This window comes from Zonotrichia leucophrys, chromosome 3 (genome assembly GCF_028769735.1).
Source record: "Zonotrichia leucophrys gambelii isolate GWCS_2022_RI chromosome 3, RI_Zleu_2.0, whole genome shotgun sequence".
NCBI classification, from domain to species: Eukaryota; Metazoa; Chordata; class Aves; order Passeriformes; family Passerellidae; genus Zonotrichia; species Zonotrichia leucophrys.
In genome coordinates this window covers 26,959,070-26,986,343 of record NC_088172.1, presented here as the reverse complement: position 1 = coordinate 26,986,343, position 27,274 = coordinate 26,959,070, and positions in this window count along the sequence as shown.

Genomic DNA, 27,274 nt, shown 5'->3' with positions numbered 1-27,274 from the left:
TAAAAAAAATCTGGTACCAAGTGACCAGACAGGAATAGAGGGACAGAAATTTCTCCCTTCTCTTGAAGAAACAAAGGTAGGGATGGTTCCTCTCCTATTCTTCTTGTGAACCTTGTGCTAATATTTCCTAATAAAAAAAAAAAAAAAAAACTAGTGTCCCCATTTCCTTTTCCAGTTACTGCACTGTTTAACACTTCATTCCTGTGTATGCTGGGTCCTGTCACTCCATTTTTGTTCCCCAGTTGTGGAATCCTTAGGATCTTTCCCACTCAGGGAATTCCCCAGAGCCCTCCCTTGGAGAGACTTACCAAAGAGTTCCCCCCACCTGAGTGTACAGAAAAAACTTCCCCATGGAGTCCTGCACAACACTGACCCATCCCAGTTCCTTTCCCCGTATGTCCCAACTTTTCCTGGCTTTTCCTTCCCCTGTCTCCTCATTGGTTGTGGTACCCCTGGTGGCTGGCCCCTTCTTCCCCAAAAGCCAATGCCCTTTGCCCTGCCCCTTGGTACTGCCCCCATATCTGGCCCTACTTAAACCTCATGAAGAGTGCGTGGTTTGTCTTTTGTTTCTGGTTCCCATGTGATGTGTTGAAATAAGCCTCACTGGAACTGACCACGTACAAAGAGAGGCAGACCACCCTTCTGCCTCTCTTCCCTGAGCTAGCCATGGGGAGTGTGGTGTGATAACTGCCTTGCCTGAATGTTTACCCAAGTGGCTTTCCCACAGGATATGCTTATTTGGAAATAGGTAGCAGCAACCATCATCTAAACCCCCATGCTGCTACATCCAAGCGCAGCACAGACCAATCTCATTCAGCTGAAATTACTCTTGCAAAATTTCCAGTGCCTTCTTGTTAGCCAAATCTCATTCTCAATACTCTGTGCTGTCAATTTTCATCAGATGTCATGGATATATCAAGTATGCTCATCTTAAAATTTTGTCATCCATTGGCTTTTGAGGTATCAACAAAGGTTGGTTTTCCCTCTTCCATTTCTGATAATTCCTAAAGTATTTTATAGTTTCTTGTTACTGATTATCTATTAATAAGATTTTTTTTCTTCTTTCCTCGTATGTTGTATCTCTGAAGAACATATGCAAAATTGACTACTGTTTCTTTTCAGATGACTCACAGACTGAGCTCTCCTTCAGATTTCTCTCCTGTTCTACAGACAGAAGAAAATTCTCAACTATTATGCTGTATTTTTTAAAGGCCAATCTGAGTGAGAAAATGAGTTCTAACTCCTTAACTGTCCACAATATTTCCTTTCTTCATCAATGTAACATCATACTGCTTGTCTCTGATGTAATTCAGTGTTTCTTCACTTGTCCCTCTCTCCATGTTCTACGATCTTGAGTATCACCAGGTCTTGTGGATGCTTTCCTGGAACATTTGGAAGGTGTGTAAGCTATATTCTCTCTCTTTGTTCCTCACTGTGAAAACCTTTTACAAGCACTTTCCCTTACATCTTCATTCCTAATTAATACCAGCATCTCTAATCTCAATTAATATCTTTACTTCAGAGTTACAGTTTTGCCCTTTTGTTTCTATCCTCTCCCTTCTGTTGTAAAGGTACATAGATTCTTGATTTCAATTTAACTGTGACAAGGAAATTATATCAATTCAGTGGTTTCCCTTTTTCTTTTAAATCACTTTCTTGAGCTTTGAAGACCTTCCCAGGCTTTCCTTGCTTGATTAATATTTGCTGGAGAGAAGTTGATTTCTGGCCTTAGCAGTTGATGTCAATCTTTGTCCTGTCCTTGTTTAATATTTTTGTGTGCTTTTTTTCCTAAAGGCTTTGTACCTGGAGGAAAAAACCATAATCTTCATCAGTATAATTTCCTTGTCCTCCTCCAAAACTTCTCTCTAAAAAGAAACCACCTTCCTCTGCCGAGAAACCTACAAAAACCTTAGGAATAATTTGGCAGCCTGAGTGGGCTACACCTGCTCAAATGTTAGTGTTTCTCACATAGGAGCTGTGTATGAGCTAGTCCCAGCACACTTAGTAGTCAAGTCAGATGGGAATCATGGATTTATCTCATCCTAAAGTTCACATGCATCTCTCTACCCTGATGGTAAAGAGAAGTTAGCAGATGGTTCCTGTGCAGACATCACAGATACACGAAACCCATTAAGTATACATAGGATAAGTTTACTATGCTAATTCCATTTATCCTCCTATTTTCTGTTATTTCAGTTCAGGTATTAGTATTATTCTTCCTTGGTTGTCAACTCTAGAGTAGGAACTTTCTATTTTCCCATCATGCTTAAACCCATAATATCTCATGGCTTATTTTCATAGTTTTTCTCAGTGATAATATACAAAGCAGCCAGAGAGCTCAAATAGGTGGCTTGACACATTCATCCTTCTTATGAAGCACTTGCAGAACTACTTAGTACTTTCAGCTGTTAGACAAATGTTTTCATGGGATAAATATTAATGAAACAAATTGTTGTTACTTCAGAGCATTTCTTTGGGCTTGACTAATGTGGTAGGAGATTGTAGCCGCTGATTTAATTCTAACCAATAAACAAGTTATATCAGAAAAAAATTGCGCAGGAAAGCTGCTGGATTTCTCAAACTACAATATAGTCAATTTCATCGAGCTGAGAAACCAGTCAGAAAAGAACGCTTTCCTATGTCTGAGTGTAGCACAGAGCCTGCAGAAAACTTCCTTAAAATAAAGAGAGAAAAAAAAAGTAAATAAGACATGGTAAAAGAAAGGAAAATAACTAGTCTTAAGCACAGTGTAAGAAATAACTTGGCAATTTGTTTGCTCTCATACAGCAATTACTGTGCTAAATTAAGTGTGTTAACCAAATGCCCCTAGTGGCTTATGCCATGTTGTAGTCAATTCAACATATGTGAGGTCTTCTCAATTGCACCAACATGTTACATTTGCACAAGTTGCATTTTGTGTCATTCTCTATTGGAACCTGAGGGCTGCTTTTTACAACTATAAACAGAGATATGAGCAAAATAATTTTACCCACTAGCAGTGTATATGTTCCCAGAAACATAACATCCATCTGTCTTTCTTGCATTCTCACTGTGTCTGATATCAATTTGGGTAGATAAATAGTTATTTTGAAGTGTTTTTCCATAGTCCCAGATGTGTGAATTTTTAATTAGCTCTAATAATTGCCTTTTCTATATTGTTTCTATGAACCATGATGTATAGCCTCTAATCCTTATGAATTACATCTAAAGTGAAAATTTCAAAATCAACCTATTATAGGGTTATACTTATTGCAAGCTGAATTGCAGCTTTCTTGCTACAGACAGAAGTGCACCTGTGATAAAAACTAGTCATAGAGTGACTGTCACAGCTAATGTTAAAATATAAGATATGTTAGGGCTGGAGATCTTTCATAATGATCTGTCTTAGCATTATCTGTAGCAGCATGGTCAGCATTGCAAATCATACTAATATGGGAAAGACTTCCTCAAAGAAAAAAAAGGCGTGTCCGCAAGAAAACTATCCCGTCTTTCCACTTTGACCTTTAGCCTTCCTTCTTCGGGTAGTGTTCACTTAAATACTGTTTCTCCCTCCTCTGCTCCAGGCACATTTGGGAGGTGCAAAGGGCTGAAAAACTGCTGAAGAATTGCATCCTCACTGCATGGAGAAATCCAGAGGTGCCTTGCAGGGACATAATCTATACAGAGAATAATTTTAAATTGTTCCCCATGTGAAGATGCCGAGGAGAAAAAGGTTAGTAGTTACTGTGATGATTTTTGTTTTAAAGGGTCCTAAAATTTTCATTTGAATAATGAATATTAAGCAAGGGGAACAAGAGTATTTAGACCAATGTTATGTCCTGTAGACACTTATATAGTTGTACACAGAGAATTAAAATTTTGTCTGGATAAAACATTTATTTTTCTCTCTCCTGTTTTTCTCCATCAGCTTTGTGTGGAGGGTGACTTACATCTTCCTTTTTTAGTTACTTCTATTTATTTCCTTTTCCTGTGATGATCTACCTTAATCCATTTATTTTTCATTTTCAATCTTCCCATTCCACTGAAAGCATGCCTTAGAACAAGAAGACATCAGATCCTTTGACAGTGCAGTGGAATATTGTTGGTTTGCACTGGCATCACGTCTTGGTTCCCTTTCTTTTCATACTATTACAAAATATTATTATTTCAGGAGATTACAGTGAACGTTGAGGAAAGTACATTAATGAAATGCCATTAAAATTAATGTTGAAAATACAAGGGTTAATGGAATAATAATATGGAGGAGATAGCTCCAGGCTGGACCAATGCACCTAATCTGCATCTAAAACATTGACAGTGTCCTCTTAGATATTGCCTAAGTATTCCCATGAGTCAATAAAAGGAGAAATAGATTTTACCCACCTACATGCCCACCTCTTAGGCAGCTTGAGGAAACTGATATCTCACTGACCTTTTTGGAGACAGAGCTGAAGACCATGATGCTAACTTTTTGTCTTCTATATGCCTTTGATATTTTGTCTTTCTTTGATCACTGTGACTTCAAAATTTAGACCTCATTGAATAATTTGGAAATTTGCATAATGGGAAAAGTGAGTGTGTGGGTTATACAGGTTCCCTGAGTGGTGTAACTCCAGCTTTTCTTGATGTCTATGTAGAAATTTGAGTTGATGTACTGCAACTGCATTACTGTGAAAACTCTATATACAGAGGAAAAAGTAGTGCACATGGATTTTACTCTAAGCTAGTACTCTGCACAGAAAAATAGGAGGTCCTGCACAGGTTTACATGAATTGACTTGTTCTCCACTCCAAAGAAGTTGCTCCAAGTCTGTTAAGTGAAAACAAAGCAGGAAAGTATTGAAGAAAGTGCGAGACAGACCATAAGGATTTAGAGATTGCCTGTTTTTTGAGAGCTCTGATTTTTAGCAGAAACTTTTATGTAGTAATCAGTGCTTCCATTCTCTACAATAGATTGGGAAAGGAAGGATTGTCAAAAGAAACTTCAAACCAAACCAACAACAGAAACAAAACCCTCCCAACCCCAAAACTCCACCAAAGAAAAACAAAAAAATCAACAAAGAAAAAAAAACCTCTGAAAATCAGTTTTGGATGTGATTTTTTTTTTTTTTTTTTTTTTGGTAAGTGTATTTATTATTATAAAAGCCACTGGTTACATTATGTCCCAAGGCATGATTTTAGTTTTATGCTTTACTTGATAGACACCAGACGATTATTTTTACAAAACACTGTTCCTGTGTACCACACCCTACTGGACTTGGTGTTTCTTGGATGTAACAGGAAATGTTCAGTCTGTAAAGCCATCGAGAAACAGAGTTTTTACCTATGGGCTTCTGGAAAGAATAGTTTTTGCAATTGAAGATTTCAAAGCAAAAGCTCTTCTGAAGTGTTTAACAATACACAGATCAGGAAACTGATATCGTAGATTTGTTAATGATGCACATGCACAAAACTAGACCAAAATGCAGGTTGCAAAAACAGATGTTAGGTCTGTTGGCGGGTTGTATGCAGCAGCATACTGGATGTGAAATGAGTTTACATGTGTTTTTAATCAATGAATCTGTATCAAATTATTCCAATGAATGCACATCATGTGGAAGATAGTACTTTAGTGCTTCAGTGTTATTTTCAATAAAAAAGAATAAAGAGTTGTCCTCCATCAGACTACACTTTATCTGATCTCTATTATAAATGGTTTAATGGAAAAAGACTGACAGGGAAGTTTTCCTTGTATTGAGAATTATTTTGCAGATTCAATTTTATATTAGTCTGAAGTTACATTTACTACCAGAAGGTTTATGTGACTGAAGAAACTTGTCTTTACAAAATGGATGTAACATTTTAGGGCTTTTAATCATGCTTGACTGGAAATTAGTCTATTTTTTGTGAAACAGCCTTGAACACATGGTAGATATTTTTTTCCCCAAATAGGTACTTCCAAATAGGAAGTTCTACTTCTTCTAACCATGATTTTGAATGCTTAGTAATTCATATCAGTTATTCACTGCTAACCATAAACTTGTGGAACAGGAAGTGATAGGTGTTTTTACTGTGTTTATGTATATGAACAAATTCTCCAAATACTACTGCAATGGAAGTGACAATTCAGTGAGCTAGTCATCCTCGCCTTGTTGAAACCTGTTTAAAGCATTTTCAAATTGCATTTAGAAGGCAGTCTCTATGCTGGATGTAGCACTGCTGCAGAAAATGGCAAGCTGGAGACCACTCCTCAGCTTGACAAATGATCACACTTTGGAATACATCCCTTTGGAACCAAAACTTACCTTGGTCTAATATTCTATTCTCTTTTCTGCAACTCTGTAGCAGTTTAGGAGTCTGGATGATTTGCACACAGGCCTAGCACAAGGGTGTCCAGCTTCAATCAAAGTTTCTTGATCACAATTCAGAAATTATTACCAAAGGCAGAAGGATCATTGTGCAAGACGTAACATATTCACAGATTACAGCCAGATCACTTTTGGGTGTCAAGCCTGGTCACGTTAGTCAGTTGCTAAATGGCTGGGCTTGCAATTTCCTTGTCATTTTCTCTGCTAATCTTTAAGCAAGATTCCATGACATTCCTTGTGCAAATGAATGATATTTTTCTTTTTATAAAGATGAGTTACAACATAGAGTTTCAATTTCTATGTAATGAAGTTGTTCCTGAGGACAGGTGACATGAAGGCTTTGAAGCAAAACAAAAGGAAAGTTGATGGGGAAGTGAGAGAAAGAAGGGTATTACCTGGAAGAATTTCAGCTATTTTGTAGAACAGTCCTGTGAAAAAATGCTCTCTTGAAAGAGACAAATCTATCAGTATGACTTAAAACTGAATTACTAAAGACTATACCTCTGCGAGACTTTAGAGATGGAAATTGCAGAGGTTTCTTATTTTGCTCTGAGATGCCAGTTAATCACAATATAACACACAATAAAGCTTCATTTTTCATAGAATCATAAAATAGTTTGGATTCAAAGGGACCTTAAAAATCATCAAGTTCCAACCCCTCAGCCACTGGCAAGGACACCTTCTAGTAGACCAGGCTGCTCAATTTTTGTCTTAATTTGCATTACAAGTAGGGAGAGTTGCTTAGGAAAAATCAATAATCTACTTTAGTCACCCTTATATCAGTTTGGCTTCCAGAAGGAAAACGTCTTCAAAGCAGCAAACTCTTAGCCCCCTGGAGTACACTGCAATTAGATTAGAGGACAAAATAAAGACTGTGGGTTAATCTATGTGTGTGATTTTACTGGAGCCTTCAACATCCCCAAATTAGCACCATGTTCATCTTGGGCTAAATACTGCACAGAGCCACAGAAACAGTGGACTAGGGAAAAAAAAGTTAATAACAAGTATCTGGCAATCCTTTCCCACCATTTTCTATTTTATCAACAGTGGCCTGTGGAAGGGGCTATTTTATATAAACTTTATTTTATGTAAATGTCAGATTTTCAGGAACAAGACTGGATGTTGCTACAATTTCCGTGTCTGTACTAGGGCACAAAACATGACCAGTGCTGAACTCTCTAGTCTTGGCTGGACTGTCTCCTGACAATGATCTCTGGCACTAAGCCATGGCTGGGGATTTCCTAAAGGAGTTGCCAGCTAGGCATGGATCAAGCTCATTCCAGGGATGTGCCAGCACTTAAAATGACACATGATGTTTTTGGCCCTGTTTCATTTACTGCTGGAGATGTAGCAAAGTATCTGAAGCATTGCCCTGGTCTGAGTGCACTCCAGTGCTATGTGGGAGAGACACTGTGGTGTTTGCAGTCCTATGCATCTTATCTTCTTCCCTGTCCTCCTTTCAGGAAATCTGCTTGTGATGGAAAAGTACTGATGGTAGATTCAGGAAGGAATTATATCTCTGACAGTGAAACCCTGGGTGTTCCAGCACAGCCAAATAAGAATGAACACAAGGGTTTAATGGTGTGCTGTTGTTTGTGTTGCACATGTTGAGTTACCTTTGCAGTTCTCAGCACCGAGGGCTGGAGTCATATTCCCTTTGTGACTTCCTACCAGGTGAGACCTGTGAGCACACTGTATTCCCGTGCTATCCACACCTGGGGTCTAGGAACAATGAAATCTGATGGAAAACAGTCATGGCGGCCTCTATGCAGATGTTATAATCTGGTCTGTGTGGTTATGAGGGCTGCAGGAAACACCATGGGATCCCTGTAGTAACAACAGAGACTTACAAGCATGGCATCCAAGGGTAATTATCTTCCACTTACCCTGTGCTAGTGGTAATGCATTGGTCTGATATTATTAGCAAAATGTGGCAAATTAAATGTTGAGAGGAAATGGGTGTTATCAGTGCACCAAATTTTTAGCCCTCAGATTTTTTTTTCTAAATGACTCCAAACACTGCTAGAGGCAATCCATGTACTTGCTTAAAAATATTTACATTTCAAAAATACTGATCATCCTGCTGTGTCTTTGTCAACAGTGACTGAAAAAAATGAACCAAAACCATGCCAAAACACCACTTAATTCAATCTAAACCATGTTTTAAGTTTGAAAGTCCTAATCAAGGTTAACATAGCTTAAGACTGTTACAGGCAGAGTAGTAGTAAATATTAAGAATTTGTTTCCATGATTTGCATAGACTATTGTGCTAGAAAAGTGGGAATGTGATTTCAAGTTACATTAGTTCTCCCTTGGAGAAGCTCTTAATCAGTATCCATCCTCCTTCTTTACTAGCATAATTTTATCAATACTACAAATTTATTAATTATTCCTTAATGTGCATAATTTTATATCTATATATTATTTTCTCATAATGAGAATGTAGGATATCTAATGAGGAGTCTCAGGTGCAAAAGCAGAAAAAAACACAAAAAAATCACAAGAGGCCATAAAGTCGATTTAGAAGCACATTTTAAACTTAGTTAATACCTTTTTCCACTTTGATGTAATTTTGTGGAGAATCTCAAAAACACTAGATAATTCTTCTGAAAGACTTTTTCCCTCCTTTGATGTTTTGCCAGAAGTTTGAGGGAGGTGCTCCTTCCCCTCTCCTCAGCCCTGGTGAAATACAGCTGAAATGCTGGGTCCATTTCTGGACTCCCCAGCAAAGATGTAGGAATATTGGTGTGAGTTGAGTAAAGGGCATGAAGAGAATGAAGTAGCTGGAGCATCTGATATATGAAGAGAGACCAAGGTAGCTGGGGCCATGCACTTCTCAGTGATATCCAGTTAAAGGATGAGAAGCTGTAGGCAAAAAGCAAAGTAAAGGAAATTCAATTTAAACATTAGAAAAACTCTTTTACTATTATGGTTTCTGAGCAGTAAAACAGGTGAGCCAAAGAATTTGCAAAGTCTTTCTCCTTGGAGTTATTAAAAATTGACTGGACATGGTCCTGGGCAGCCCACTCTCCTTGATTCTCCTGGATTAGAGTAGTCAATATCCAAAGAGGTCTTCTGACCTCATCTACTCTCTGATTCTGTAAAATTGATTTTGAGAATTGTTGAATGAATGAGAATTCCAACAGTCAAGGATCTCTTTCTTGTTGTGATACTGATACTTTTGCCCTGAAACAAAAATACCACACTTGCAGTTCTCATATAGTTTCAATAATCCACTAAATGGGCTGATATTGCCAGTCTATGATTTGCCTTTATGGGACTCCATGCTAAACACAGCACATGAATACACAGAGTCTATATCTGTGTGAGCAAATCGGTCGTGTGATTCACTGGCACTGAGGCAAACTGGAATGAATTGATTGGTATTCACACTGTTCAGCTGTCCTACCTTCCAAACAGGATGGCCCCATCCCAGCTGCCCACTGGAGTGCTTGGCCCATTCCTGCTCTTGCTCCATACCCAGGCATTCTCTTGGATGGGACTAGTAATGTACTGGGATCATTTCAACTATTTAGCAGTGCAAGTTACCCATTGCCAGCCTTTGGAAAGCATTGCATAATTTGTAAGTGTAGAGCCATTCATTCAGATCTAGGTTCTGCTTTTTAAACATTGTTGTATTAATTAAAAAATAAAGTATAAAACTGTAATGCTTTAGTGAAAGGAGCTCAGAAAATAGAAGCAAAAAAATATGCAGTCCCTATCCTCATTTCCGTGCTGTAAGACAACAGTTTCATGGTCTGGATCATCCCTCAGGTTTGTGCTCAAGTCTTCCTGGAGGCTTTTTGAAGATCAGGATCCTTTTCCTGCACGAATTTTCTCCAGAATTAAAGAGATTTATCTCTGAACCAGGATAAGTCATTGTGAATTTGGCTGGTTCCTCAGTGAACCCAAAATCTCTCCTGACTCTCGCTAGGAATGACTGAATTCCCATCTCTTCCTGTCTTCTGTTCAGAAACTTCCTGTGTGGGCCCATTCTAAGTATTCCTGCTGGTGCCTTGGCTACTTTGTTTTGCCTCTGGAAATTCTGCACATTCTGAGGTCTTTTCTTCTCTTGCAAATTAACTGACTTTCTGATTTAGTCTTTCTCCCTTACATACTAACCATCTAATGAATATAGCCATTAATTATCTTATATTGTACCAACCCATCATTCTGGTGGGGATTTTCTGGAGCAGCAATTTTCAACCTTTTGTAATCCATGGCAAACTCATCTATTCTGAAAAGAATCAAAAGGTGCCTTAGTAATTTAAAAAAATTAAAATACTAGAAAAAGTGCAGTACTGCTGTGACAGGTTTTATTTGCAAATAAATGTCTATTCAACTTTATTTTTTTGTCAGGATAAAATCATATATGCATATATCTCTCCCCTCCCCAGACTTAAACACACTATTACTTTGTCAATTGTCTTCTAATATTCTATGAAAATATGAACCAAAGACTGGGAGAAAACTTTTAAATAAAAAAGAAGAAATACACATGCTAGGAACATTGAGCTAAATGTTGTACATGAATACACAACTGAATGTCCAAAGAGATTTTGAGTCTAAAAGTACAAATAAAGACCTATGAGACTGATTAAAATAAATAAAACAGAGAAAGGGGAGGGGAAAGGGAAAAGATGGGAGAGATCATAATGCATAATAGTTATTTTATACAGTCTAGATAATATCTTTAGACAGTATGTGTGTATATAAAAAATGCATTTATATTGGCAAACAAATATTTATGTGCAAAACTGAAAAAATGGATTTGTTTATTTCAGGCAGTTTTTCAAAAATCTGTTTCATCACAGTTTTTAAGAGTATCTTCCAACCAAAGCAACTTCCTTCAGATACTAGGTTAGCATTGTCTTGAAATAAATGTTTATCTTCTTACATTATAGCCACTTTTTGATATAATTATATTGGAAACCTTTGTGACAATTTGGATATTTTGGCAAGGTATTAATGGTACATGAAGATGTCAGCTGTTTCCTATTCTCAGCTTTGTATTATCTCAAAGGTTTCTATCTCTTTTTCTCTCATCTTTTAATTTGCAGGCATTTTGTTCTAGATTAAAAATGTTTGTGTACAACTTTGGGATAATTAATCTTGATGCTGAAAACATTTAACATTTCTTTCCCTCAATAAATCAAACATGGGATCTGTCATTCCATTCTTATAGTTTGATACTTTAAATCCTCACCTAATCCCAGTTAGCCAAAAATAGATGAATCATTCATGGGGAGGAAGGCTGAGTAGTCAGCAGATTTTCTGAGAGACAGGTGGAAGGTGAATACTCACTGTATTTTAATATTCTGTAGGCAGTACTATGTGATATTGCTTCAAGTATGTTCATTGACCTGGTCAGAGAGGTGGAGCTGCTGGATGACCATGGTGTGAATAACTACGGGATGCCAGGAGATCAAAGAGCTCTCTACTGTTTAAAAAGCTCTTCTCAGGAGAGAAGGGAGTGGAGAATGGGGTCAATTCTTAGATGTCACTCCTGTTGAGAACAGACAGTGATGGAAGAGAAGGCATCCTCTGGTGAAAGAAACCAAAAGGCTTTTTTTTTTTTCTTGTAGGGTCTGCTCAATGTTCTTTATTCTCTGCCAAAATAGAAACTTTGTATTGTGTCTTCTCTGCCCTCAGGCCTTACATGTCTATAATTGTTTATTTTTGGTACTGTGAAGCTTGGTGTCAATCCATTAGTCTACAATTGCTAAGAGTGTGTTCCCTCTGGAAGGATGGAGTGCTGTGTTTTTTGTACAAAGATAGAGTTTCAGTGTCTCACCTGTCTAGATTCACATATTCTCATTCTTGTGCCTACTTTTCCTTTGTATATGGGTGAAAAGGTGTGAGAAAAGTAACTGTGTTAAGTGAGATAATCTTTTAGTAAATCCCCAGTACAGCAGCACAAAATGATCAGCAGCTGTAACCCAATTAAATGTAGCAATTTCACAGTACACTACTGCTCACCAGAGAGTATATACCGATATTCTCTGAGTATTCAGCCAAACCATTTTGTATCACTGCTTGCAAACTTCTCCTCAGGAATATTTAACATTTGGCTAGAGCTCCTCAAACACAAAGGGAAGATGAGAGGGAAGAGAAAAAGCAAAGGAACATAGTGCAAAGAGAGCCAATTAGTAAGTAAATCCACCCTGTCTCTTGAACACAAAGTAATCGCTTCACAGGTGTGCACAGAAGAAGTTGCAGTTATAACATAACTAGAAGGTTAACTATTTAAAAGGTCTTCTCAAAGAACATTTAGATTAAGGAGCCTTTTTTCTTCAGTTCAAAGCTCCTGCTGCTGTTTTATGAGTCCAAAGGAACGAAGCTATTCCTTGTTTAATGTGATCATTTTAATAGCTAACCCATTTCTAACTTTGCTTTTCTAGATATCATGGCTCCAATCTCTGCTGATATGGCTGCTTTTTCGCATGCCCATATATATGTGTCATAAAAGTATTTGGCTACCAATTACTGGGGTGAGGAGAAAACACCCCTGAAATACTCTTGCAAGGCTGAGGTTATATATTTCTCACCAACATATTCAGTATGAGACTTGCCAAGAGACATCTTTAATGTAATAAAGATGTAACCATTAATAAATGGCTTACAAAACAATATAACAGCATTCATAGAAACTTCTGATTATATGAAAGAAAATTTGAAAATCAACTTTGTTTATTAATTTCCATTTCTATTTGAAACTCTGTGTCTTACCTCCATTGGTGTACAGGGATTTTTGTCCTACTCATCTGCCAGACAATCTCAGGAAGGTTCAACCAAAGTGTGAAAAGCAGGACTCCTACTTTGGTCGGTTAGTGAAAGAGAGCATTTAAAGCCATGTGTCTTCTTCTGTCCACATCTCCTGCTGAAATCACTTACTGGCAGTTATCTTGCAAACATGGGATGCAAACAGAGGACTTTTAATATTTGTGCAAGTTCTCCTGTGCTTCCAGTCCCTTAGCATATACTGTCTAGAACTGCAGCTTTCTGCAAAGACACATCTTTAGCCTGTGGTTATGTGGCACAATACCATATATGAAGAAGAAGGCAGAAAAAAGAGCAGAGATCACTGCAGAACTGTCTTTTTGCTCTGGTTTTCTGAAGCAGATGTAAAGCAGCAACATATTAAATCCTGTCAGAGTCTTGATTTCATTAGTGGTGCTTGGTTGCTGCTTAATTAACACACTTTACGACATTCTGAACACCACATGGAGCAGGAGTCACAATCTTACGTATGGGGTGATGAAACAACAGCAGACAGGCTTCTGTCCTGAATTTTGTTACTGTAGAATGTCCTTGTTCCATAATCACTCATTTCTGTAAATAAATCACACAACGCTCACTCTCCAATAAAGTATTTACCAGCCCAAGGTTATCAACACTATGGTTTTTTTCTCATTTCTTTATGACCATATGGTAAAATCCTAGTATAAATTTTATTTTATCCTTTACAGACCTCTGTTTCAGTTCATTTTAAGTGACTAATTTGCCTAAATAGCCTTCAGTTTGACTTGGAACTTTTTCAGCTGAACATGGTAAGAAAATAAAAGAATGTATATGATCTGTTTAAATAATTGCCCCTTAACATCTCCAAAACTATGCAGAATATTTTTCTAAGCAGCAATAATGCCCAGTACTTTTCTGCCTATTTTTGTCCTTTGTCCTCATTTCTGTAACTGAGCCCACTGTCATCTGGTAGAAATATTTACCAGTTGGATCTGAATTGGCTTGGTAACAGTGAGAGCACATCTGGAGTCTAGACTCAGCGGCTCTATGGGCAGGGTCATATCTCTGCGCTCCATCAGCCCCAGCGCCTATTTCTGTTTACATAGGTGGTGTGCAGCATCATCTGTTTCACTTGTCAGACACTGCCAGGCCCCAGCCACCCCTCCCCTTCTCCCTGACCCTCCACCATCCCACCACTATCAGCTGGAGACAGGAAGCAGGGGACCACTGGCACACACAATGGGAGAAGAGGGGAAAGAAAATCCCTGGATCTGATAAAATCCAGCATTGTCTGTGTATCTCAGACACAGTTCAACTCCACGGGATTCAGTTGAGAGCAGTACCTTTGTCTGATATGGCAGGAGGCTGCATCAAATATGCAAGGGACAGAATAATCTCTTGGTAGATGAGGAAGTATGCTCTAAAGTCTTTAAAAGCTCTTTTGGTTTGATTTTTTTTCTTCTCCTAATTGAAAGTGTGTTCTTCAACTGCTTGGACTTCAAAACTAGAAAGTGTTGTAATATTTACTGAGTACTACTCTTTACCTGAAGAAAGGGACTAAAATAAGCTTAGAAAATGTGTCATGGCAAAAAATATAGTCAAAAGAGATTGCTGCGACAAGAATTATGTCTCATAACACCGAGATACTTAAATTTCTGTAAAGTGTGAGGTAGCTTGTGTGTGTTTGAGGATAAGAGTTATGCAATACTTCATTAATTCTTCTTTAAAACTAGATGATAGAATTTTCTTTTCATCACTCATTGAAAAATGAGTCAGTCCCAAAGAGTAGGAACTATCTCATCAAAATATTAGAATGTTGTGGTTGGTTGACCTTGGCTGGATGCCAGGTGTACACCAAGCTGCTTTATCACTTCCCTCCTCAGCAGCATGAGGGTGGGGGTGAGAAAATAAGACAAACAAAACTTGTGGGTCAAGATAAAGGCAGTTTAATAAACCGAAAGCAAAGGGCAAGCACAGAAGCTGAGGAAAAGTAAAGATTTGTTCTGTACTCTTCTGTTCACTTCTACTTCCTGAGAAGTAGGGTTTCTTCCTTTGGAAGACAAATGCGAATACTTCATGCCCTCCTTTCTTCCCAGGCTTAACTCATGATTTTCTCTACCTCCTCCATCCCACAGGAGGAAGGGGAATGGGGACAGTGGTCACTTGGTCACACTTTGTCTCTGACACTCCTTCCTCCTCAAGGTGAGGAGTACCCACACTCCTCTCCTGCTCCAGCATGGCGTCTGTCCCACGGGAAACAGTTCTCTACAAACTTCTCCAACATGAGTCCTTCCCAAGGGCTGCAGTTCTTCATTAACTGCTCCAGTGTGAGTTCCTTTCATGGAGTGCAATCATTTAGGAACAGGCTGCTCCAGTGTGGATCCCCCATGGGTTCCTGACAGCAAACTTGCTGCAGTGTGGGCTTCTCTCTCCAAAGAGACACAGCTCCTGCCAGACCCTGCTCTAGTGTGGGCTTCCCACACAGTCACAGCCTCTTTTGGGGATCCCCTGCTCTGGTGTGGGGCCCTCCACAGGCTGCAAGTGGATATCTGCTCCTCTATGAACCTCTATGGGGACACGAGGGGCACAGCTACCTCACCAAGAGCTGTATAAGAATCTCTGCTCTGGTGCCTGGAGCAACTGCTCCTCCTCCTCCTCCTTCACCAACCCTGATGTTAGCAGAGCTGTTCATCTCATGTATTCTCCTCCTCTCTCTGGCTGGAGTTAACTGCATCATCCCAGAGGTACCACCATCATCACTGATGAGCTTGGCCTTGGTGGATCCATATAAGAGCTGGTGGGTATTGCCTCTGTTCAGAGAATTGTTTATGAAAAAGACACAACCCGTACAAAGACAATCACTTATTAATGTCATGCCCACTTCTAGAATCTGGTAGGGAAGTTGCACAACACACTTTTGGGGCTTTGCCACCAGGAGGTATGCATAGCTTGAGCTCAATCCTCAGACTAGTGAGAGGAAGGTAATACTTTAAATCTCATGTGGATTGGCACATAAGTATGGCCCCTCTTGAGTACAGTACTGTTGCTCTGAAAACAGTGAGCAAACATTAATAAGAGACGTGTGCTTCTGTTTCATTCATGATGTGTAAGCAGGTCCTCCTATTGTTAAGAGGAATTCTGTTCACAGAGAGTATGAACAGAAAATTTCTACAATCACAGTTTTATCAGTAAACATTATCTCTTCTCTGAATACTTAAGAGCTAAGCCATTCTGCTTGAATGGGAACACACAGAATTTTGTTAAAGAGATGTGTGAGATACTCTGCTGTTTTTTGCATCAGCATAATGATGTTAAAGATTTACTTTAGTTGCTGGGATAGATTCTGTCATCATCATTGAGAGTTGTACAGTCTTCTTCTGTGTTACGGGCCTGCATAAAGTTAGTGAGTTGAAAAAGTGCTTGCAAAGTATTTTGGTATTGGTGATGTGGCAAAAGTCAAAAATAATCCTCCTTGACTCAGCCTGCAGAGCGGCTGGCAGACCAGGCAATATTTGTTTTTCTTTTTTTAAAAGTACTTTTTTATCTCATAAACTCTGAATAAAATTTTGTAAAGTGAGACTTTCTGACACTATTCAGTGCATGTTGGAGGCGGTGTTAATGCATCTTTTGACTTTAATTGAAGCAGAGCTTAGCTAATGCCAAGTATTTTTGAGATGGCTCAACATCTTTAAAAGTATCACTTCTGAAAACTTTTTTTTCAACAAAACAGTGTTGTTTTCAAAGCTGAGGGCCAAACATTGTCAAGTCTACAAAAGAATAGTATATTAGGTTTGAATTTCCCTTTCGAACACATTGGTTTGGACAAACTGAAAAAACAAAGCTAGTTGGATCCTCCATAAAAGAGAAAACTTAATTCAGATCTTGTAAAACAAATCTTGGATGTAATATTTTCCTGTATAAAAAGGTAAAGATCGCTCCCTTTGCAATACAAGAGATTAGTTTATGAAAATAAAATACCCAGAAATTACTTGAGCATGTTTTTAGCATACATCCTATCATCACAATATTTCCATGGATTTCTACAATAATTCCACTAGTGTGTGTTAAGAAAGCACTCAAAAATTACAGAAAGTAAAAGAAAAATAGTTACAAAGTATTTAAAAAAAAATTATACCTGTATTACTGTAATTGACATAGTATCATGTAGAGCTAGCTGTACGAATATGATTCAGTTCACAAAGCTTAATTGTGATAAAGATCTCACATTATTGGGAAATGCTGAGAAACACTCATTCCCTAAGATAGTTTTATTATTACTGAAAACACTGCCAGACTAGGGTAGAAAATAATTGGCTGCCAACAGAAAACAAAGCAGGATGTATTTGAAATTGATCTTTTCACTCAGTCATCTGTATTCATCTGGTCACTGCAGATGGTGTTAATAACTTCACAGGTAACGTGATTAACTGGGGCTTGGCTACCAGGGCTCTGTGGATGTAGAGCTATCAATCTGCTCATTCTCATTGTCTTTTTCTGTCTATTGCTTTTGCTAGTGGTGGCAATGAGGTGCAAGCCCCTGTGAGAAGAAGCTGAAGGAGCTGGGATTGTCTAGCCTGGAGAAAAGGAGGCTCAGGGGGGACCTTATCACTCTCTACAACTGCCTGAAAATCTCCTAACAAGTGACAGGACAAAAGGAAATGTCCTTAAGTTCCACAGAGGAGGTTTAGATTGGGTATTAGGAAAACTTCTTTGCTGAAGAGGTGGTTAGCTGTTGGAACAAGGTACCCAGGGAAGTGGTGGAATCCTTGGAAGGTTTTTGAAAAACATGTGGATATGGCTTTTGGGTACACTGTGGTGAACAATTGGACACGGTGACCTTAAGGATCTTTCTCAATCAAAATAATTTTATTGAGGAATCACAGAATTAATTCCTCATCTAGCATAGAAATTATGATTCTATGATTCTAAAAATCAGAAGCTCTCAGGATCAAAACCAGCTCTTTTACCTCTGAGTGAATGAAGGAGAACTTCCTTCCTGTTTCCACAATGTCACAAATATTCTTTTCTCTTGAAAGCAAAAAAATTTTGAGTCTTTATTTTTCTCCCCCTTTTCCTATGATAAACTCAGAGAAGTAAGAAACAGGCTGTACTTTTTCAACACACATTGAATGGAGGCGTTAGAAGATCATATATATATATATATATCCATACACATATATCTGCAGCATGTCTCAAAATCTTCCCAGGGAGGTGAAAATATACTTTGCAATGTGGGAAGGTAAATATTTCGAAAGATCCCATGGTCAGATTTTTTTTGCTTGATTCTGAAAAAAGGCCAACATTTCTAAAGTACTCATGGAACTTTGCAATGCTCATTGCAACATCTGTGGGCAGGTTTTTTTAAAATGATTGGTACCTGGGGTGCAATTAATACCCCAGAGTCTAGCAATCTGTTTTGGCATTAAAAAGAAAACTGAGAAGTTTAGAAATCACTAAGGAATGAAAGAAACACTGAGAAACTGCTAGAAAGTATAGACTGTTTATTTTGAGGAGCAATGAGAAGTTACCTTGATTGCCTTGATACTTTCCAGAAAAAGGCTGGCTATGGAGTTAAAATTATCCTATAGAAATAGAGGTGGCATGAAACTACTAAAACTGTAAGCCTAAACCAGGAAATAGCAACATTTCATCAGGATAACCCCTTGGTGGTGGAGGAGCTGCTCAGTTACAACATTGGAACCTCTGTGGTGTGTCTCTGAAAAGTGAGCTCAGGTAATATGTGAGTCAGGTAATATGACTGCAGCTCTCAAATGCTTGGAAGGCATTTGGGGGACACAAAAGGAATGGGCAAAGAATATGCTCAGAGTTTCAGGTGTTTTGCTGATGCATCTGACCACCTTCAGTCAAGTTATTCCGTTAAACACTTTTTCCTGACATGCTAACCTCTGTTTCAAATCTCTGTGTATTTTTTTGCATGCGCAGCATATGTGAACAGCATTGGGGTGAGGCAAACAAGGGCCGAGGTCAGTGGGAGGAACCTGTCATTATTCAGCTTTCAGGAAAAGAGGATTAAAATAAAAATTTGACGAAACTGAGAGCTTTGAAAAGAATAGCCATGAGCAGTCAGATTTCAAAACTTTTAGTGGTCTCATTTAATCAAAGTCAAAAGAATCCAAAACAATTACAATGAATGGTGGGAGAAGGAAACAGGGACTTTCTAACTTGATGGTCTCAGCATAGTAGGCACGCTTATTTCTTACCCACCCTTGAAAATCTGGCTCAGCTAACAAGGGTGGGAAATCATAGGCATGTAAAAACTCTATATTCTCAGAAATTACATGAAGCGAGTCATAGATTTCAGTCGCATTTCTGTGGGCAAACCCCTCTGCATTTAAACATACCCTCACAGTGGGGAGCACATGGCACTTGGCACACAACCCACACTTAAAGTGGGATATAAGGACAGTACTGGTATGGTAACTCCTAGAAGTAATCATATATTTCAAATTTTTCCTCAGTCTGGCAAAAAAGGAAAAACACTTGAAGTCAAAGCACCCAAAAGGAATGAACTTCCCCAAAGACTTCAAATTACACTGTTTCTGTGGCAATTTTTACTGTGGATAAATTCATGAATTTGAGAAAGGGTCATGAAGGTAGTGGATGTGGCCATAATTTTGGCCTGCTACGGAAAGTGTGGAACCAGATGTGGAAGTTAATGTAGAAAAGGAACGTTGAAGGAGTATAAACAGATGGCAAATAAAATAAGACCTTTCTGTCCCATATTTATGAAGAAGTCACATGTAAGAAAATGAACTTCTAAGAACCCACTGTGAGCAATGAAATAGGAGAGTCTGGAAGAAAGAATCTGGGACTGATCCTATTAAATAAACTCCAGTGTCAAAGAGTATCATGGGATGTATTGCTCAAGAACAATAAATCCTATCACAAAGATTTCTGTCGCCAAGATTTAGTATCTACAGTATGATGCACATACTGCTGGATTTGCTCTAGCCTGCAGACCAGCTGATAGTTCTGTGTAAAAAGGATTTTTTTTTTGGCCAGCATATCGACTGAAAAGTCTTACTTTCCATTAAAACCATTTGAAATTCAGTATTTTTCATCCAGCCCAATGCTTTACTGTGTACAGTAAAGGATTTCCCTTAGGATTTTCTTTCCATGGTAAAGGGTCCTGGTTCAGAGCTCTTGCTCTCTAACTAAAAAATCACCAATTTTAATTTAATTCAGACAAGAAAAATATTTGTTTATTATGAATTAAAAGGTGATAAAGTGTTTCTACCACAAAATTGTTAAAAAAAAATAAAAATCAATGAAATTCAAGGATGATTCAAATATTGAGAGAAGCTTTATTTTAATATTTACGTGCATGTTGATGCTGCTGTAGGAACTGACAATGTACTTTTGTAACTTGAAGGCCAAAATGAACCCACAGCATTTTTAGTTTAACTGATAAGAGAGACATTTACATTGCATTTCTTTACTAATATGTGACTCCTTTAACTGTATATTCTGGTAGAAGAAAAATACATGTGGTAGAAATTCTTTGTTGAAATAGCATGTCAATTATTACAAAGTTGTAAATGCTTTAGAAATGAATTACTGTTCAACATATGTTCACTCAAGTCTCTGAATTGAAAAAGGTAGTAAATATGCTGCATGAAGAAGGATTGTGAAAATAAAGAAAGAAATATCTGGACATAATTACCTAGTTCAATTTTAACTTTCCTCACTAACTAAATACAAACATCTCAATTTACGCAATCCACAGGGTTTGCTACGTTTATACAAAATTATAACAAAAAAAGATCTAAACCCTGAAATAGATGTAAAACAAAAGCAAGTAATAGAGGACATGTTACAGCAATATTGACACTGAACCTTTAGTGGAATTATACATATGAATTTTTACCATATCTCTTAATTTTTTATTTGTGAGTAAGCTCTTCATGGTTTCTAGAATTTGTCCAGAAATTAATTAACTGTTAATGTCTGTTCGACTCTTACAGAGAAAGATAATGCTGACACTTGAAATGCAGCAGATTTATGGGAATTAAAGGAACTTAAAATGGGCAAGGGATGAAATCTTTAGTTTCATCTTTAAAAACAGGGAAATGTCATACCTCACAGAAGGCCATTAAAATATAGAAGGGAAAGAGGTGGAAATGCTGAATACTGAGAAAATTTCCTAGTTTGGAAAGTATTCATGCAACAGCATGTGAGAATCAATATTATGTAGTTTCTATCTTTTGTATATGTAAAAACTCTTTTGATGATAAAATTTGGCCAGCTGAGGGACAATAAAGTTGTGTTTTTCAAGAGTGTTCTTATTCCTGTTAGGTTAAAAAGGATATGTCAAATCTTAAGTGCAATACTCATTAGGTTGAATGCAATATTAACCTCAAGGTTTATCTAGGCTAAAGAATACCTTCTTAGTTGTTCGACTCTCATAACACCAAACACCCTAAAACCAGATCTTGCTTCAGAGAAGGTGGAGGGTAAAAGCCTAGTAAGTAGAGTTTAGTTAGTGACAGAAATGGGCTTCTTGTGTCACAGGACTCTTGTGTCAGGTGTACGTCAAGCACATATAATCACTCTGTGCTGGAAGAAGGCACAAAGAAGGATCATGTTGCACACAGAATCATAGAAGCTCTGAATGGCTGATGTTGGAAGAAACTTCTGGATGCCCTCTGGTGACCTGGTACAGACTACTTCACAGAAACGTGTCCATACAGCTTCTGAATATCTCCAGGGATGGACATTCCATGATGTCTCTGGACAACCTGTTCCAGTGCTCAGTCACCTTCCCAATAAAAAGATGTTTCTTTGTGCTCAGACAGTGCACCTGTGTTTCAGTTTATGCCTGTTTCCTCTTATCACTTGGACTGGAGTGTGGCTGAAAACCAGGGAAGAGGTTTCTGACCAGAGAACCCACATGAAGAACAGGCAGGTAGGGCTGCAAATCAAGCCTTGGTGAGCATGGCCACCAAGCATGGGGAGCCACATCCATGCTTGTGATGGAACTCTTGCTCATCCTAATCTGTAGCAATGGATCCTGAACTGTTTTATTATTGCACAGATAGAGACTCTGTGAAGGCACAGAAGACAGCAGTGCTCTCAGTGTACTGTTAATGCATTGCTTTCATGTGCTCACGTGCTTTCTCAACTGAGCAATAGACTGGGAAGGACCAACGTGGCCTTAACTGGTCAGTAGCTTTTCAGAAAAAGAATTTCCTTGGAAAAACTTTTCCTTTTCCTTTTCCTTTTCCTTTTCCTTTTCCTTTTCCTTTTCCTTTTCCTTTTCCTTTTCCTTTTCCTTTTCCTTTTCCTTTTCCTTTTCCTTTTCCTTTTCCTTTTCCTTTTCCTTTTCCTTTTCCTTTTCCTTTTCCTTTCCTTTTCCTTTCCTTCCCTTCCCTTCCCTTCCCTTCCCCTTCCCTTCCCCTTCCCCTTCCCCTTCCCCTTCCCCTTCCCCTTCCCCTTCCCCTTCCCCTTCACCTTCACCTTCTCCTTCCTTCCCTTTCTTGCTTTCTCTCTTTCTTTTCCTATTCCTCAATCCTCTATGCTATCTATAGGACCACATTCCTTCCTTTGCTTCCAAAATTTAGTTTTGAGATGTTAAAGTACATCATTGATCTTCTTGATGTCTCCTCCACAGAGAGCTCCTACTAAGCTTCCATAATACTTCTCCAGCTGGGGTCAAGGGATGGGATTTGCTCAGAAGTAGAGGGTAGCAGTGGACCTATGATAGACTGCAATACACACAGCATAGGTGAAGAATTGAGCATTTAGATTTGAAAGACAAACTAATAAGTGAAATATTTTAAAAAGTTGAATTTGATTCAAGGGGGCCTTGATGTGGCAAAAACTCCAAAAGTCTTTGCAATGACCTAAGTATTGAATTTACTGATGAACATTAGACATATAAACATTTTTAATGATAATTGAGTAGTTCTAAAAATTGATACTTTAAAACTTTTATCATTGGACTTCTACCCAGGGTCATTTGGCAGTATGAAGGAGTAATAATTTTTCATGATTTATACCATTACAATATAAATATTATGAATATTTCTGTTAATTAGGCCAGTAGTTTTAAAAGAAATTCTTTGATACACTAGTATGTCAAAAGTCCTGTTTCCGAAAGATAAAGTGGCAAATGACAACATGACTCTGTAGAAAGGGCAGTCTTAATCTTTATGGAACATCAGGGGACACAAACACTGAGCTTGCTGAGTTGGTTAATATATATTTTAACTATGGTTATTTTCTTTTGCCCTATATTCTTTAGTAAAAGCATTTCATAAGTGTAACTTTTTGCTCTGAAAATTTTGATTTGGCCTTTTTTTACCCCCTAACACTAGAAAGGTGAATGCATTTGTTCATCTACATATGGGTATATGGTATTGGGAAACCAGTGAAATATTTTGTCTGGAGCCCTGGCATTCTTCAATATGTGTGCTTCTGGGTAAGCTTTCCTCTGAACTCATTATGAACAAACAGCAGTGCTTCAGTACGTCTTAGACTTGCTTTTTCCTTCACCTATTTGGTCAACAACTTCTCCCATCCATATCAAGTGCTGCTTGGATAATCTGGTAGAACCAGGCACTCTGACTTGTCCACCAAATATAGACAAGGATCAGACTTCAAGATCTACAGCAGCTTGTCATTGTTTTTAATTGTTAAAATCTGGGCAGCTAAAAACCTTTCTAGAAGCAGATTATTCTCTCACAATGCTTTTTCTGTCTTCCCCCTTTCTAAAGAGTAATTGTCATTGTTATCAGTGAATGAATCTTCTGTTGACTCACATAATTTCACAATTGAAAATATAATACAAATAAATATAATGCAGATGTAATGGACCTCTGCTCTTACAAATAGCTTATAATTATATACAAATATCTTTGTTTTAAAGTATATCATGTAGTACACTTCACAGAGGATCATAAATCTTAGAAATAGAATATTGAACATTTCTTTTATAAATAAATGGCAAATGTCCTAAACTATGTGCCTCAGACCTCCAAAGAGTCATACATTTTTGAGTGTTTTGTTAACAAATTTTCCATTCTTCTAGTTTTTACAAGCTTTTGCACTTCTGGTTTCTGTCTGAGCTAGAAAAGCAAGTACCCAAATACCACAACAAAGACAGTGCTCAAGATATTTCAGGCTTGATTTAGAGCAGGGGGTATTTAGACTCTTTTAAGGTTTCCAGTTAAATTTTCAAATACAAGAGTATTCAGATAAGCAACCAAGTTGACTGGTGCTCATCTGAACTGAGCACAAATACTCAAACTTTAAAATTTACCTCCTTAAAGCCAATAAGATCTATTTATGGGACAATTCTGTATTGGTGTCATGTAATGAACTGCTGGATTGCATAATTTCTAAGCATTGCTTGTGTGTAACACACTTTGTATTTACTTGCAGAAAATACAGACTGCATACTGAAGCAATTTAGGAAATATATTTCTGAGAATATTGGAAAAAGTCTTGTCATATGTATACTCAAACATCTATGATTAGATTGGGCCCTTAAAACACACTCAACATTCAACATTTGTGGTAGAACAAGATTACACTGTTTTGGATCATTACTGCATATTTTTTTTCTAAGAAAAAAAAATAACTTTTTCAAAGAAAGGAAATTATCATAAACATTGGCTGTTTATCACACTGTGGTATTTGTTTTCCTTATGGCATTTGCATCATTTCCTAAGCAAAGAATGGCAAACATTGCAAGAAGTACAATGAAATAAACATAAGCACCTTGTTTAAATACTTATCTGAATATGACTTGCATGGCTTGTTATTTTTTATGCAGCTTTAGGTGCCACTCAAATCAGTCTAACTCTTACTGCAGTTTTAGTATTTTGATTTTAAATGGTTAGAGTTTGTGTTTCAGGTAGTAGCTGAAATAAGGTGTATCTGGCTAAACAGGTGTTTTGGAAAACACATAAAATAATATTGTTTCTAGAACCAAGATAGTTCCCTAGACAGAAAAAAATTGTATCTGGAGGAGAAAGGGACTAATTGGTAATTGTGTAATGTGGCCTGAAGCCAGAATTCACCAGCTGACTGGGTCAAAGCTTTGGAAGAGATTTTAGAGACATTTAGATAAGGCCAGCACTTAACTACCTGGAAAGATGATTAAGGAAGGCTGGAAAGAATATCTTGATGCTTGCAAGTGGTTAATTTCTACCTGTATATGTGGAAGGAGTAAAACTCTTGTGTCCAAACAGATCATAAGGCAGCTGAAGTTTGTTTATAGTATTTTGCCTTTATCTTCATGTGGAATTCAACTTCTAATGATGAAGCAGAAAATCTGCAACTGCCATGTTAAATGCTAAATGGAAAGGAATTAATAAACACATGCAGATTCTGTTAGCAGTATAGAAAACAATTCCCTGCTTTTTTTTGGTGCAAGAATGTTAAATACAAAATTCACATAGCAGAGCTTCAAAATTGTCAGAATTTTAAAGCAATTATGAGGCACTGAGAAGTTACTCTACACGATGTAGACGACTGAGGAAAAAGACAGTTCCCCACTGATATGTCTATGCAGCTCATTTATTTACCCTGAAAACATGCCAGATATCTCAGAACAGGCTGTAAGTTAACTAGCTGAAGAAATTTTGGCTACTGAGCTGCTAACCCTCACATTTTGAAGAGATTAAGTTATAAAATGAAATAACTGATATTTGAAGATGAGTGGGATCCTATGAGGATGCCTTGAAGAGTAAAGGAACCATTAAAAGCTTGATGACCTGTGTATAATTTCCTTGAAACACAAGAACAATCCACCGTGCTGTAAAATAAACCAGCTTGATTGAACGGGGAACTAAAACTGAATTCAAAAGCAGACCTGAAGAGGTGGAAACTGGAGAGGTGTAACCAAGAGGGAATATACCCTAACACTTTGGGAGAGTTAGGAAAGCCAGACCTTGGCTAAGTGGAAATTGGTGAAGGATCTGACAAAGATCAACATGAATGGCCTCTACAGGACTTGTTATCAGTGAAGAAAGCACTGGGGCAGGTGTAGAGCTGCTTGTGAGGGCAGGGAAATGAATGAGGTGCTCAGAGCCTTCACAGAAAAGGTCTTTCCTCAGGTCTCTTGAATATGCACGCCAAGTAAAATTTGTGAAAGATAGAAACACATTGAAGCTTTGGAGAGGGTCACTTTAGGGATACGTAGGTGAGCTGATCACACACATGCACCAGCTCACAGGACCTGACAGGATACATATGAGAGTGTTGAGAGAGCTTAAAGGCTAGTGTCACTTTGTGTTTGATAGAAGGGCTGCTAAAGTCTTTGTACAGATAGCATGTGTGAGGGCAACGCCAGGCAGGGGCAGTGAGACTGATGGCTGGAAAACAGGACTGAAACTGCCTGTGCAGAAAACCCTCAGCAGGCTCCAAGAACAGGAGCCTCATGAAGTTCAACAGGAGCAAACACTAAGCCTGCACTTGGGAAAATGCCTATGCTGTGCACCAGTACAAGCTGGAGACTGACTGTTCATCAGCACTACAAAAACAATACCTGAGAATCCTTGTGGGTCCAGATTAAACCAGTTCAGTTCTATAATCTTGCAATGACAAAAACTAAATCTAGTCTGGTATGTATCAGCAATAATTTGATAATCTATCACTAGCACTGACATAAATATATTGTCATTATTTATTACTTATTGTGATTGCTTACTTCAAAACTTTTAGGATATTACTTGCTTCTCTGAAGATATATTTAGTTATTGTATCAGATCACGTATTCACAGATAACAATCTGCATGTGGTTCAGAAAACAGATTAATTAAGGAGTTTCAATATGTCCTCATCAGTGATGATCCTGCTTCAGCCTGGCACCCTGATTAAATCTTAAAGCACTTGATGAAGCATCCATTTGTGCTCCTGAAAAGTGGTTTTCTGTTCTTTTCCTCTGTAGAGAAATGCCTGTGCAAGTGAAGGGGCTTCTAGAACTGCTTGTATATATCTATACATTATACATATATGTACTAGATGTGCACTATACATTATCTGCCCAAAGAAACAGACTTAAGATCAATGTATAGAAAATGGGTTATGTTGCCTGATATAGTAACTCTGTTCTGGTTTTATTCCTCAAATTCTTTCAAATGTCTCTATTGAGACATTAAGAACAGTAATATTGAGCAAAGTGCCTAACTGGGCTATACACTTTTTTCTAAGGAAGCTTTAGTTCTTAGCAAAATGAAACAA